This window comes from Propithecus coquereli, unplaced genomic scaffold (genome assembly GCF_000956105.1).
Source record: "Propithecus coquereli isolate 6110/MARCELLA unplaced genomic scaffold, Pcoq_1.0 Scaffold14, whole genome shotgun sequence".
Classification (NCBI taxonomy): Eukaryota; Metazoa; Chordata; class Mammalia; order Primates; family Indriidae; genus Propithecus; species Propithecus coquereli.
This window is the reverse complement of record NW_012138302.1, coordinates 11,010,578-11,024,687: the sequence shown is the minus strand read 5'-3', so window position 1 is coordinate 11,024,687 and position 14,110 is coordinate 11,010,578. Positions and strand designations below refer to the sequence as shown.

General features: G+C 44.0%; 1 protein-coding gene across 1 annotated transcript in view; it reads right to left on the bottom strand.

The window, feature by feature from the left end:
- Nucleotides 1–12,081, bottom strand: part of DAB1 (Dab, reelin signal transducer, homolog 1 (Drosophila)) — a 393,749-nt gene extending 381,668 nt beyond the window's left edge. Inside the window, exon 1 of the mRNA XM_012639388.1 lies at nt 11,901–12,081. The gene's annotated coding sequence lies outside the window, so the exon portion shown is untranslated. The remainder of the gene's footprint in view (nt 1–11,900) is intronic.
- Nucleotides 12,082–14,110: the final 2,029 nt, after the last annotated feature.

Sequence of the window (14,110 nt, the reverse complement as noted above, 5' to 3'; positions counted from 1 at the left end):
ATTTCATGCAACTCCTTTGATTTGACAGAACTGGAGGGAAAAGGGAAGGAAGGAAAGGAAGAGAGGGAGGGAAGGAGGATCGAACAGAAAAGGACAGGAAAGGAAAGAAAAAGCACAGTCTGGGAATAATAAAAACAGGTCTCAAAGGAAATGTGTAAAAAAAGCCCTTATTTTGTTCTCGTGGACTCAAGATAGTTCACTACAGGGACATCCTCCCTTCTACTGCAACGGAACTATGCTAGATTTTAAAAATTAACGGTAGCAAGCATTTACAGTGCCTTTCTTTGAAAAGGCACTTTAGAAACTCTCAATGTTTAGAAGCATCCAGATTAACGGGTGTGGAACAGAATAGCTGAAGACATAATGAAGTGTGCTGTTTCAGATCCAGTGCCCCAGAGGCCTACAAAGAGTCACACACCTTGCAAAGGCAGGCAGAGGGAGGTACCAAACTTAGATTGAGCCTACACCCTATGACCTTTATTTTTTTAAAAAGCAACAATGGTCCGATCCCCCAAGTCCCCTACCTCTCGGCCCCTCTTACTCCCAAACATGTTGATTTATGGCTACTCAAACAAACCAAGACTTCCTTTCTCCACTGATACATTCGGAACAGTCAAATACACACAGAATGATATCTGGCCCGACTAGTGTGAACTCACAGATGGCAAACAGAAAATACATGGTGTTTTTCAGGGCAACTAAGTGGTCAGCTTTCCTTTTCCTTAACCTTGTTTTATATGAGACATCCTCTTTTATATCAACCTAAACTAGTACTGTGTGTATTACTTTCATTCCAAAAAATACAACGAAGCATGGACTGATGACAGATGTGAGAGAAAGGGAAAAGAGGTGCAGCCTTTGCCAAGGGGAAAAGAGGAATTTGAAATTTATCAACACTGATGTCGTAAAGGGGAACTTGTAGGGAGAAATGAATACCCGCCCTAGGTCCTCAAATATGAATATTATTTGAATGGGGAGAAAGAGCGGGAGTGGACTTGTGAAAAGATTAATGGCACAAGGGATATGGGGAGGGGGTGTAATTGGCAGGTAACAGCCACCACATGGGCCATAGTCAGACATCTCTCCCATTATCCCCCTTTTTACAGATGTAATATAAATCACAGTTCCCACACATAATGGCACTTCCTCCGATAGAAAAACCCTGCCAGTATTTCACGACATCATCCTCATAGCATGCTTGAGGATCTTCAGTCAACGTGTGGGATGGAAGAGCCCTGGTCTGGTGCAAGGAGAGCTGGATCTCTATCCCAGCTCAGCCTGATGACCCGGACACATGGTTTCGCTCCCTACACCTACGGCTCCCCATCTGGAGGTGGGAATAATATTCACTGACCTGAGACATCAGCCAAAACCTTCACCTCAGGCAACCAAATAACTATGGTCTGCCTGAAATGCCAGACCAGGCGCCAGCACCAGTGACACACACTGGACAGGGCATCCAACCAGCAGGGGACTATGCCTACCTTCCCACATCCCCTCTATGGGAAACCCAGAGATATCTGTCAAAAAACCTCTGCCACCTGAACAAAGGGACTGGCTGCAGCTTGGGTTGATCACCCCATCACTAGCCCCATTCCTTACCCTGCCCTCCCGCTGGCCCTTTGGGATGAAGGATGTCCTCTTATGCCCTCTGCACTGTCAGTCTGCAAAGGAGGGCAGTGACCTTGTCAAGAGTGAAGCTAAGCTATCCACAGCCCTTTCCCTGAAACGGTTCTGGGTATCACATGAGAGTGTGGAAAGCACCTAGTAGAGGCACACCTTGTTTTATTGCACTTCACAGTTATTGCATTTTTTACAAATTGAAGGTTTGTGGGTGGCGACCCTGTGACGAGCAAGTCTAATGGTGCCATTTTCCAGCTGCATGTGCTCACTTCCTGTCTCTGTGTCACATTTTGGTAATTCTCTCAATTTTTCTCATTATTATTATATCTATTATGGTGATCTGTGATCAGCGATCTTTGATATTACTATTATAATTATTTTAGGGTGCCACAAACCTGGCCCATATAAGATAGCAAAGTTAATGAATAAATGTTGTGAGTGTTCTGAATACTCTACCCAGTGGCTGTCCCCTCATCTCTGTCCCTCTCCTCAGGCCTCCCTATTCCCTGAAACACAACAACATTGAAATTAGGCCAATTCATAACCCTACAATGTCCTCTAAGTGTTCAAGTGAAAGGAAGAGTCACTCATCTCTCATTTTAAATCAAAAGCTAGAAATGATTAAGCTTAGCAAGAAGACATGGTGAAAGCTGAGACAGTCCAAAAGCTAGGCCTCTTGCACCAACTAGCCAAGTTGTGAATGTAAAAAAAGTTCTCAAAGGAAATTAAAAGTGCTATTCCAGTGAACACATGAATGATAAGAAAGTGAAACAGCCTCGCTGTCAACATAGAGTAAGTTGTCGTGGTTGGATAGACGATCAAACCAGCCGCAACATTCTCTTAAGCCAAAGCCTAATCCAGAGCAAGACCCTAATTCTTTAATTCTGTGAAGGCTGAGAGAGGTAAGGAAGCTGCACAAGAAAAGTTGGAAGCTAGCAGAGGTTGGTTCATGAGGTTTAAGAAAAGAGCCATCTCTATAACATCAAAGTGCAAGATGAAGCAGCAAGTGCTGATATAGAAGTTGCAGCAAGTTATCCAGAAGATCTAGCTAAATCATTGATTAAAGTGGCTATACTAAACAACAGATTTCAATGTAGACAAAACAAACTTATACTGAAAGATCCCACCTAGGACTTTCATAACTAGAGAGAAGACTGTGCCTGATTTCAAAGTTTCGAAGGACAGGCTGACTTGGTAGGAGCTAATGCAGCTGGTGACTTTGAGCTGGAGCCAATGCTCATTTACCATTCTGAAAATCCTAGGGCCTTTAAGAATTATACTAAATCTACTCTGCCTGTGCTCTATAAATAGAACAACAAAGCCTGAATGGCATCTGTTTACAGCATAGTTTACTAAATATTTTAAGCCCACTGTTGAGACCTACTGCTTAGAAAAAAAGATTTATTTCAAAATATTAGTGCTCACTGATAACGCACCTAGTCACCCAAGAGCTCTAATAGATACGTACAAGGAAATTAATGTTGTTTTCATATCTTCACAACATCCATTCTGCATGCCATGGATCAAATAGTAATTTAGACCTTCAAGTCTTATCATTTCAGAAATACATTCTGTAAGGCTAAAGCTGCCATAGTGATTCCTCAGACTGATATGGGCAAAGTTAACTGAAAACCTTATGACAAAGATTCACCATTCTAGAGCCATTAAGCACATTCATGATTCATGGGAGGAGGGCTAAATATCAACATTAACAGGAGTTTGGAAGAAACTGATTCCAACTCTCATGGATGACTGTGAGGGGTTCACAACTTCAGTGGAGGCAGTAACAGCAGATGTGGTAGAAAAAGAAAAAGAATGAGAATTAGAAGTGGAGCCTGAAGACATAACTAAATTGCTACAAATTCATGATAAAGCTTTAATGAAAGAGGAGTTGCTTCTTATGGATAAGGAAAAAAAGTGGTTTCCTGAGATGGAATCTGCTCCTGGGTGAAGATGCTATAAACATTGTTGAAATGACAACAAAAGATTTAGAATGTTACATAAACTTAATTGATAAAGCAGTGGCAGAGTTTGAGAAGATTGATTCTGATTTTGAAAGAAGTTCTACTGTGGGTAAAATGCTACCAAACAGCACCACATATTCAGAGAAATATTTAGTGAAAGGAAGAGTCATCCGATGTGGCCAACTTCACTGTTGTCTTATTTTAAGAAATGGCCACAGCCACCCCAACCTTCAGCAACCACGACTCTGATCAGTCAGCAGCCAACAACACCAAAGTGAGACCCTCCACCAGCAAAAAGATTACAACTTGCTGAAGGCTCAGATGATTGTTAAAATTTTTTAGTAACAAAGTATTTTCAGTGAGGTATGTACATTGCCGTTTTTGACATGATGCTATTGCACTTAAAATTTGACTACAATATAGTATAAATATAACTTTTATAAACACTGAGAAACCAAAAAAATTCACATGACTAGCTTTAGTGCAATATTTGCTTTATGGTGGTGCCTGGAACTGAACCGGCAATATCTCCAAGGTATGCTTATACTTAGTAAGCACTCATTAAACACTAGTTTTTTTTGTTTGTTTTTTTATTCTCATCTCCTGACTCCCCATCATTTAGAACAAGAAATACAGGCAGCATATGATGAAAAACTAATAAGCTAGAAAACATATTTTTTTAAAGATAGCATTCACAGTAGCAACTCCAAAAATATAAAGCACCTAAAAATAAATCTAACAAGAGTTCATGCCTGTGTAGAGGAAATTATAAACTGTATTGAAAGACATTAAATAAGAACTAAATAAATGGAGAGAGTTACTATATTTATGGGTAGAAAGACTCAATATCATAATGATGGCATTCTCCCTGGATCAGTCTATAAATTCAATGTAACTCAAATCAAACATCAAGAGTATTCCTGTGAAACCTTAAAAGATGGTAATAAAACATATACGGAAGACAGACAGCCAAGAAAAGCCAAGACACTTTTAAAGAAGGACATTTTGGGGATTTATTCTGCCAAATACCAAGGCTTATTATAAATAAAGTTTGGTTTGGGCAAAAGAAAAATATATACTAAGAAACTGACTCTGTGTTCCAGGAAAATTATTGTTCCATATGCAAGAAAAGTAGAATGCCTACCTCACACCACACACACGCGCGCACGCACACACACACACACACACACACACACACGGATCATAGAACCTAAATTTGAAAGGCAAACAAAACAATAAAGCTTTCAGAAGATAATAAAGGAGAACGTGTTCATGACATCAGGGTTAAAAAAAAAAAAAAAGGCTTTCTTAAATAAGACAGAAAAAGTTCTAACCATAAAGGAAAAGATTGATAAATTCAACTACATTAAAATTAAGGAGTTAGATAGCAGAAGGTTGGCAAGAATCCAACTTCTCTGTGGTCTATAAATCTATTCAGCTTCCCGAAGGCATAAATAACCTTTTTGCATTCATTGGAACTATGTTCTAAGGATACATGCCATAGCTCAAATTCAGCATACGGCTGGCCCATGTTTGATTTTATCCACAACTGGATTACCAGCACTTCTAGTTTAACCTGAGTATATTTGAATGATTGTGGTTTACACTTCGAAGTTTTGTGAGTGTGCATATAATACTGCTCAGAATAATGTGGCCTGCAGTTCCCGGCAAGCACCGCCACATGCCATCATCATAGCCACTATTAAGAAATTATCAAGGAATAGCATTGTACAACATCTCTTCCTTACCTCTGTGCAGTGTTTTTATCATGTTTATGGTCATTCACACCACAAAGTTCACTCTTGTTCTACTAACTGCTGGGGTTCAGCTGTAACTCCCAAAACTGCTAGGTAAAATCTGTACCAGTGAAAGCAAAGATAGAGAACCCTAGGGGCAGATCCTCTGCCGTGATCAACTTCTAACCCCATGGGAGAAACTAATCTTCTATCTCCCATATATCTATGATTTAGTATTAATATCAAAAACCTCCCCCAGGTGGCCTGTAAGTCTTCCACTTTCTTTCTCATCTCATTCTTTCAACCATGCCTTCTTCACCCATATTCTGCTATTCACTCTACATGGTGACATGTATATAGCAACATATGAAGATGGGTTAGGACAATAAAAAAGGAAAAGGTCGCCCAAATATGACTTATATTTATGATGATGTAAACTTTTTCAAGAGGATGTTCCTCCTACATACCTAGAGAAATTCTTGTGTTGGCATGAGAGTAGCTAATTATAACTGACATTGGACATCCCAAGGATAGGACCCTCATAAACCTTCAAAGTATTTAGTGTCAGGATAATGAGTATTTGATTAGCATTGTAATTTTAAAATTTCCTTTTTGGCTGAATTCATTTATATTTATAATTTTTCCTATAATAGAAGTGGATAGCTGCACTGAATCAACTATTTTAATAGGACAGATTTGGATAAGTAATTATTGTTAATGATTCTAAGAGATGTCAATAAAACATAGAAATGACTTTCAACAGATAATACTATTCACTTCCAAATCCAGATTACAAAAAACTGCAACAAAATAGAAAATAGTTTTCAAGTTCACTGATCACAAAGAATTTCCATATAGTTCATGGAAAACAATTAATTTACCCCAATCTTTTTATCCACATTAACTTAATGAACCACATAAAACTGTACACATTTAATTCAATTCTATCGAGCATAAACTCATTGAGCATCTACTACATTCCAGATACTGGAGTTAAAAGGAGAAGCCACATCAGTTCACTGATCACAAAGAATTTCCATATAGTTCATGGAAAACAATTAATTTACCCTAATCTTTTTATCCACATTAACTTAATGAACCACATAGAACTGTACACATTTGATTCAATTCTATTGAGCATAAACTTATTGAGCATCTACTACATTCCGGATACTGGAGTTAAAAGGAGAAGCCACTTTTCCTTGCAGTAAACAGTTTATAAATGTCCTTTATTCCAGAACAATTATTGGACAAAATATTATTTTTTTATCACCTATGTCATGACTAGCCAGAAAATGAAAGAGAGTTCAATGGAATTCTGTTAAGATTTGTTCTTCTGAAAAACATATTCAAAAGAATCATATGGAATGATGAATATCAAATTTATGATAATGACTACGTCTGGCAGGAGGGTGTTACATATGATCATAGAGAGGTTAGTAGGAGGCTTCAACTGTATTCGTTTGGCTTTATTTCATTAGCTGAGTGGTAGATATAACATTTTTATTGTATTGTTATACTTCCTGTATGTCTTAAATATTCCATTCTACATTTCAAATTACACACATTATTTTCATGATACAATTAACTCCTCTTAAAAATCTTAAGCAATTCCCTACAAATATTTTCCCCAGTCCATTTCAGGAGACACTGAGATATGATCCTTGAAATCAAAAGTTCTATGGCAAATAAGTTTAGAAAATTCTCCCTGAGTTAAATGAGTATCTTGGCTGCAGGAAATCTCTGAACCTTTCACAACACCTAGCACAGAGCCAGAGCCAGGCACAAAATGTGTGCTCAGTAAATATTTATTGAATGAACACAGAAGTGATGTTTACGTGCATGACCAGAATTTCCTTCCTCAATTTCCCAGATACTTTCAATGCATATTCCTAACTTTTCAGTTTTTATTTTCAAAGTAACACTAACAAGAATAGAAACAAACTCATAAAGACTAACCAATACAAAGACTGAGATATTAATAGAAACAAGGAGAGGCAGAGAGAGAAAGCAAAAAGAAGACGACTAAACTGATGGATAGTAAACCAACAGATCACGAGTCCAGTCAAGAAGAGATGGAAGAGACTGACCAACAGGGAAAATCAGAAATCCATTTGAAGCTCAGAGCAGATGCATGGGGTTGTTAATTTTGCAAGACTCACTCTAGGTGGTCAACACTGTTGACATGGGTTCACTCCTAACTAGTTACAACTATCTGAGAGGGCCCACCCCTCATTTTATCCCCTAAGCTAAACAGGCCACCTTTGCCACCATGAAACTTTCATCATTTTAACTGTGAGCTCTTCTATTCAGCAGGATTTTATTTCTGTTTTCCTTTCCGTTTATGAGAATCCCCCACTGGCATTGTAGATTAGTTATATGTTGGGCTGAAATAAAATAATAATAATAAAAGCAAGCTGGCAATTTCTTTCTAATAGAATATGTTACATATTTCATGAAACATAAGCCAGAGGAGTTTTATGATTCCTGAACCAAAACCTTCCCCTATCTGGGGACTAAATGGAAGAAAAATACAAAGAGTATGTCACAGAAAAAGAAACCTGAACATTTGGTCTCCAACCTAAGGGAAATATTCAGGTAATTAATTAGATTCATGGTTTGTTTTTGTGTTTTTACACAAGTTCATATACTGACATGCATTTCATAGATTGAGCTCAGTGCTAGTTTTCATGTCTATAAATACGGTACATATCAGAGGAGGGGTTTTCTTTTCCGACTAACACTCTTTTTTCAGTGCAGTATGTCTGGCTGGCTCATGCTGTTAGCCTGACAACACCTTCCCTGCCAAGTTTTATTTATATTTTCAAGCCACTTTTCTATCCTGGTATAGGAGACAATCTGGTCTAGTGGAAGGAGCACTGGACAAGGAGTCCAAGAATTCTGGGTTGTGATGGTGCCTCTCAGCTGTAAAATTCTGTATTGCTGCAATTCTGATTTTTTTTCCAATCTGTAAATTGGGAGAGTTGACTAATCTACCTCTAGAATTCAACCAAAGTCATTTTATTTTCCTCAAAATAATTGCTACAAAGTACAATGGCATGCAGAGTTCAGCATGATGTGGACTTCCAAAACTCCTTTTCACAAAGAGCAGAAATGTTCAAGGAAATATTTCCAATGAAACAAAACAAAATCTTTGCCTGAAATCCTAGAATGTATATCTTCTTAAAGACAGACCTCATACTATTAGGATACTTAAGTCTCTGGATATCAGTGATAGAAAACTTTTTTTATTATCTAGGGGAAGGATTTTTATCTCATTTAAAGGATAATACTAATAGCTAAGTAACCTTACAAGCGAGGTACTGTTCTAAGCACTTTGTGATAATATTTGTAATCGTCAAAATTTTATGAGGTAGGTACTGTTATTTTATTATAAGGAAAACCAAAGCACAGAGAAGTTAGGTAAGTTGGCCAAGGCCACACAGCTTGTGGAGCTGGCAGAGCTGAGGTCTGAAGCCAGGCAGTGTAGTGCCCAAGTCCAGACTTCTTACCACCTGCTATACCACCTTTTAGTCTGAGGATCTCTGCTTATCACATCTAGTAACTAACAAGAGCAGTAATGCAGTCCTGCATTACTAATTAATTACCTAATTGATTATTTACTAATTAATTGATCACTAGTTACCCAATTAATAAATCTTTCACAGAGTAGATAAATGTGAACCAATGAAAACCAACATCTGTTAGAAGCTATCACAGAGTCACAAGTGTTCAAAATGTCTACCATCAGCCTCAAGCCCTGTTGGCAATAAGGCAGCACCCATTTTGTGTTGCTAGCACTGAAAAATGGGAAAATATGTAGAGTCCTCCTTACTATTTCATTATTCCCTATTAAATTTTTCAACCACTTGCGAGACAGCTGGGATCACCTCCTCATTCAGAGGTAGCATAACACAGCGGTTAGGACAGACCCTGGAGCCCGAATGGTTGGGTTTAAATCCTGGTTCCATCTTTTATTTGCTATGTAATTGCAGGCCAGTTACCAAATCTCCCTGTGCCCCAGTTTCCTTATCTATCAAAAAGAAATGAGAATACAAGTATCTACTTTCTAAGGCTATTTAAAGATTAAATAAGTTAATATATGTAGAGTGCATATAAGTACTCCATAAAAATTAATAATTCTTTTTTATTAATATGAGAAGTGGCTTGCCAAACATCATTAAGGAAATAGCTGGATTCTATCCTGGTCTCCCAATTCCAAATGCTATCCTCTTTCTTTAACAGCCTTCTACCCTATTACTAAAAGCTACCATTCTCTTGGAATCCTGTTATGTGCCAAAGCGCTCAATGAGATGATTTTCCCCATAAAAGACCCACAAGGTAGGTAATATTGTCCCTGTTTTACAGATGATGAAACTGAGGTTCTGAGAGGTTAAGTGATTTACCCAAAACTGCTTAACTCAACCAGTGAACATTCTTTGTCACAGTGAGTCCTAAATAACATTTAAAGTTCCTGACAACATCCTTTAATTTATGCTATTTTTTAAAGTGCCATCTAAAAGGCATAAATTGTGATTTTCCTGCTTTGTTTGCTTTATTAGTTCGAGAGAAGGATTAAATCTCAGCAAAAACAAAATGTGTGACTTAAGTGAATTATCAAAATGAAACGCTGTCTCAATTAGATTCTTCATCTGCCTGCAGGGTGGCTCCAAGCATCCAAAATCCACTAAAAGCAGTTTTTCAGATGGGTGCTATCGGGTACCAAGCCAAACACCCATTCATATAAGAAAAATTACTTTGGAGGGCAAAAGGGAGTGAAGAAGCATATTCCTCTCTGGTGTTGGGAGAAGAAAATGAACAATAAGTGATATAATCTCTTCCCCGCAGCCTCGCACAATGGTGTGTCTTGCAAATGAAACATACTGTGAAACAGCTTGCGAGATGAGCGTCATCAACGATAAGTAATTTTTATTCAGATTTTATTGTTGAATACAATGAACATGATTAAATGTTTCAGATATGCCTATTCAGGCCTTAAGCAAACCACCACACACACACAAAAAAAAAAAAACCCTAAAAATCATCTTCTAAATCTGCTTTAGGAAAGAGATTTAATTGCCAACTTGATGTGCAGCACTGAATTCCCGCTTGATAGCAGCACTGTTCCCAAGAAGATAGTAAGAACACATTTGCGCTTCCCACCTCGGCCTCTTTTCTCATCCTTGCAGATCCTCCCAGCGTTGCCAAATAGTTACAAAGTCAGTCCTTTCAAATAGCTGCATTTTGAACTTCCTAAACCTTTAAGAGGGCCTCTGTATATGGAAAAGAACAATAGCGCTTCAAAAGCCATTTCTGCGAGTTCTTCAATACTACATTTGAATGCTAGGGTTTCAATCAAGGACATCGGCAGACAATTTCTGATTGCTTAGAAGTTGACTTTTATACAGCTTTGATTAGGTCGCCCTTCTCAATAGGAAATCAAGAAAATCTTTGATCCCTTTCAGTTTCCAGAATTGTCACCAAGCCTTTTCAGGATAGGGAGTGAAAGAGTTGGGGGGGGGAGCTTCCTACTCCCTCTAACCTCCTCCCCACCCGCGTGTCTATCTTCATGCCAGAGCAATTCAGGATTCAATCCAGAATCACTCATCGTTCAGATAATAAAAACAATGGGCGCTAATTCAGGGGGTGGCAATGGTTTATAATTTTATGGATTTCCTGAAGACCTATAATCGACACAGAAATGTACGAACGTGAACTGGATAATTAGCGGGTTCTGAACGTAAGCCACCTTTAATGTATATGATTACTTGAAAACGCGTTAAGTGTTCTGAAGGGTAGTGGAACCCCCACACGGCCTTCATTCAAAACCATCAACATTGTGAACGTGCGTCTACCCGGCCAGCGCGAGCGGAGCGGCAGGAGCGGAGGATTCTCGCTCCGGGCCCCGCAGGCTCGCTTCAAGCCGCATTGTAGCATCTCGCCCGCGCGTCCAGCTCTGGGCAGAGAAAGGCGCTCTCCCTTCCGCAAGCTCTCGACTCGCCCCTCTTTCCAACAGAGCTAAACACAGGCGCCAGCATGCAAACGCGCACGCAGGCAGCGACCCACGCGGGCACGCACCCCAGCCTCGGCGACACACACCGGAGCGCACAGATGCCCGCGCCGCGGAGCTCTCCACTCCGCCCGCCGCCGCCGCGAGGCGAGCGGTCGCCAAGCACCCCCGGCCTCCCCACCCCCACCCCATTCCTTCAGACTCTCCCAGCCCAGCGGAAGTGCCCCGGCAGACCCCCAACAATGAGGACTTGTGCGATGCAGTTGGGGGTTGGGGGCAGTTTACCCGTAGTGAAATATGCACAGTCTGGCGGGTCCGGGCAGAGGCAACGCAGCGGCCAAGTGGCACTGGCCTCGCCAGACAGCTTTCCCTCTTACCCGCTCCCCCACCCAATCCGGTCCACCAGCATCACCAAAAAAAAAAGAGAAAAGAAAAAGCGCCTTAAAAAGTGCAGAGAAAAGACGCGCCCTCCCAGCAGGGGTCACAATAATACACGCAGGACGCAGCCAGCGGAGGCAGCGTCCCGCGGCAACAACCAAGGTTTTGAAATTTACTTTGTACACTCACCCAAGGGCCCCTTTCCGACGCCGCGACACAACCTCCCCCCATGTCGGACTCCCCGACTCCGAGTTCTCTCTGCGGCTGAGACCCCCTTTTATGGCTCCTTTATGAGCCGAACCGCGGGGATTTAAAGTTTCCCCAGTAGGAAAAAAACTGAGCTCCGCATCCAAGGCAGAGCGTCGAGCCTGGAGCAGAGAGAAGGAAGAGGGGCGGGCTGGGGAGGGGAGCAGCAGAGTGGCGGGGGGCCTGGGGAGAGGGATGGAGGGGGACGCGCAGCAGGGAACAGAGTCGATGGAGGACCCGAAGTAAGGCGGGGGAACCGAGGAACGCGGGATCCAGCTCCGATGTGTCCGCGAAAGGGTTGGGGTTACTGAGGCAGAGCCGCCGCGCTGCCGGGGGCAGGGACGTGAGAACCAGGTTCGGCCAAGTGGGGAAGAGGGTCTGGCCCGGGGCTGCCACCAGCGAGGCAGGGAGGTGGTTTCGGGAGCACGGGTCAGGTTCTGGAGTGGGAGAAGGCAGCCTCGGGGATGGACAGAGCTGGGACTGCAGGAGGGAGGGTGCAGGGGGTCTGCAGAGAGACGAGTGTCTTGGAGACGGGATCGCGCGTGGTCAAAAGTAGGGACGTGGAGGTGAGGGGACACAAGAGGGAGAAGCAGAGATAGTCCCTCTCCTCCCAGCAAGTGGAGGAAAAGGGCGGAAAACTGCTGCAGTCGCCATCCTCGCAGGACCCCTAGCTAAACTCCCGAGAGGCACGCCCGGGAGCCCTCCTCCGCGCCCGGGGGCCCCAGTTTAGCCCTCCATGGACGCCCGGCGCCGTGTCTCCGCCGGCTACCTGCCCGCGCTGAACTCCGGGGCGGCCGCGTGCCCCTCCGCGCCTCACCTCGGCTCGCCCAGAGCATCCTCCTCCGCTGCCGCAGCCGCCCAGGAAGCGGCTCCCCATGCCCGGCGGGCGGCGGCACTCAGGCGCGCTCTCCAGCCCGGGGAAGCCCCGGCGAGCGCCCAGCTGGGTCCATCCTCCCCGGGAGCCACGGGCCCCGCGTCAGAGCAGGGGGAGGAGACCGGCCCCCGCGCAGACCCGCCTCCTCTCGCGGCCCCCGCCCCGCTGGCCCGGCGCCCCGCGGCGCCGCTCACCTGCTCGCTCTCCGGCCGCCGCTGCCTGGCCGCCCGCGGCGCGCCCCTCGCTCGGGCCTCGCGGTTCCCGCTCCCGCCGGGCGCTCTCCGCGCCGCCCGAGCGCGCTCCGACAGCTTAGCCGAGTCGCGGTGGCAACGCGGAGCAGGAAGAGCTAGCGAGCGAGCGAGCGGGGGCGCCGCGGATCGCAGTCGCGCCTCTGGAGCCCCTGCGCTCACTCCCCATCCCGGCGTGGAAGGGGGAGAGCCGAGCCGAGAGCATGGGGTCCCCGCCCCGGCTGCGCCCGCGGGGAGGGGTGAGGGACAGGAGGGGTTCACAAAGTAGCCAGTGTTTTCGCCACTATCACCGCCGCCTCCACCAGCCCCGCCCGGCCTCTCGCATTTTTCTCTAGGGTCTGCTCTTTTATCCGAGCCGCTAAACCTACGCGTACCCACGGAGAGTGCCAGTGGGCGAGACCAAGAGGGGAGGTTCCGCCAGGGCGTGTGGCCCTCGCGCCCTTTGCCGGAGGGGGCGCTCTCTCCCAGCCGCCGCAGCTGCTCGCGGCTCCCGTCTTAACTGAGGCTTCCCAGGCAAAGTTGGACCAGGGGAGAGAAAAGGCTTCCACAAGTCACGGTTTCATCAGTCCCAGGGAGGGACCCGTGCCTCGCAGGGTGTGCAGACCCCTGCTAACTCCGGCTTCCTCCTCCCACCCCCGGGTCTTAGGATGCCTGGGAGTAGACAATCGCAGAAGCTACGCGGGAGAAGGCTCCCGCGAGTACACCATCAGTTGCACCCTGCATAGCGTCCTAGCTTACAAAGATCCTAGGAAAACCGAATCGCAGAAAATACTGCGTCTGTCTGAAAATTCTTCCACCTGAGCCTGGATTCAGCGCCAGTCAATGCCTGTTGTGTGGCACACCTGTGTCCAGAGGCCTGCCTGCGGGGGGGAGGAGTCAGCTGCTGTGAATCAAATGGAGTGCTGCCCTGCTGCAGCTGTGCAGAAGAGGAAAGGAAGAGGCAGGCAACAGTTCCTTAAAAAGTTTATTTTTATTCCTTTTAGGGGCCACGCTCCTGCCTTCCAGCTGTGTAATAATAAAGCTAATGTAGT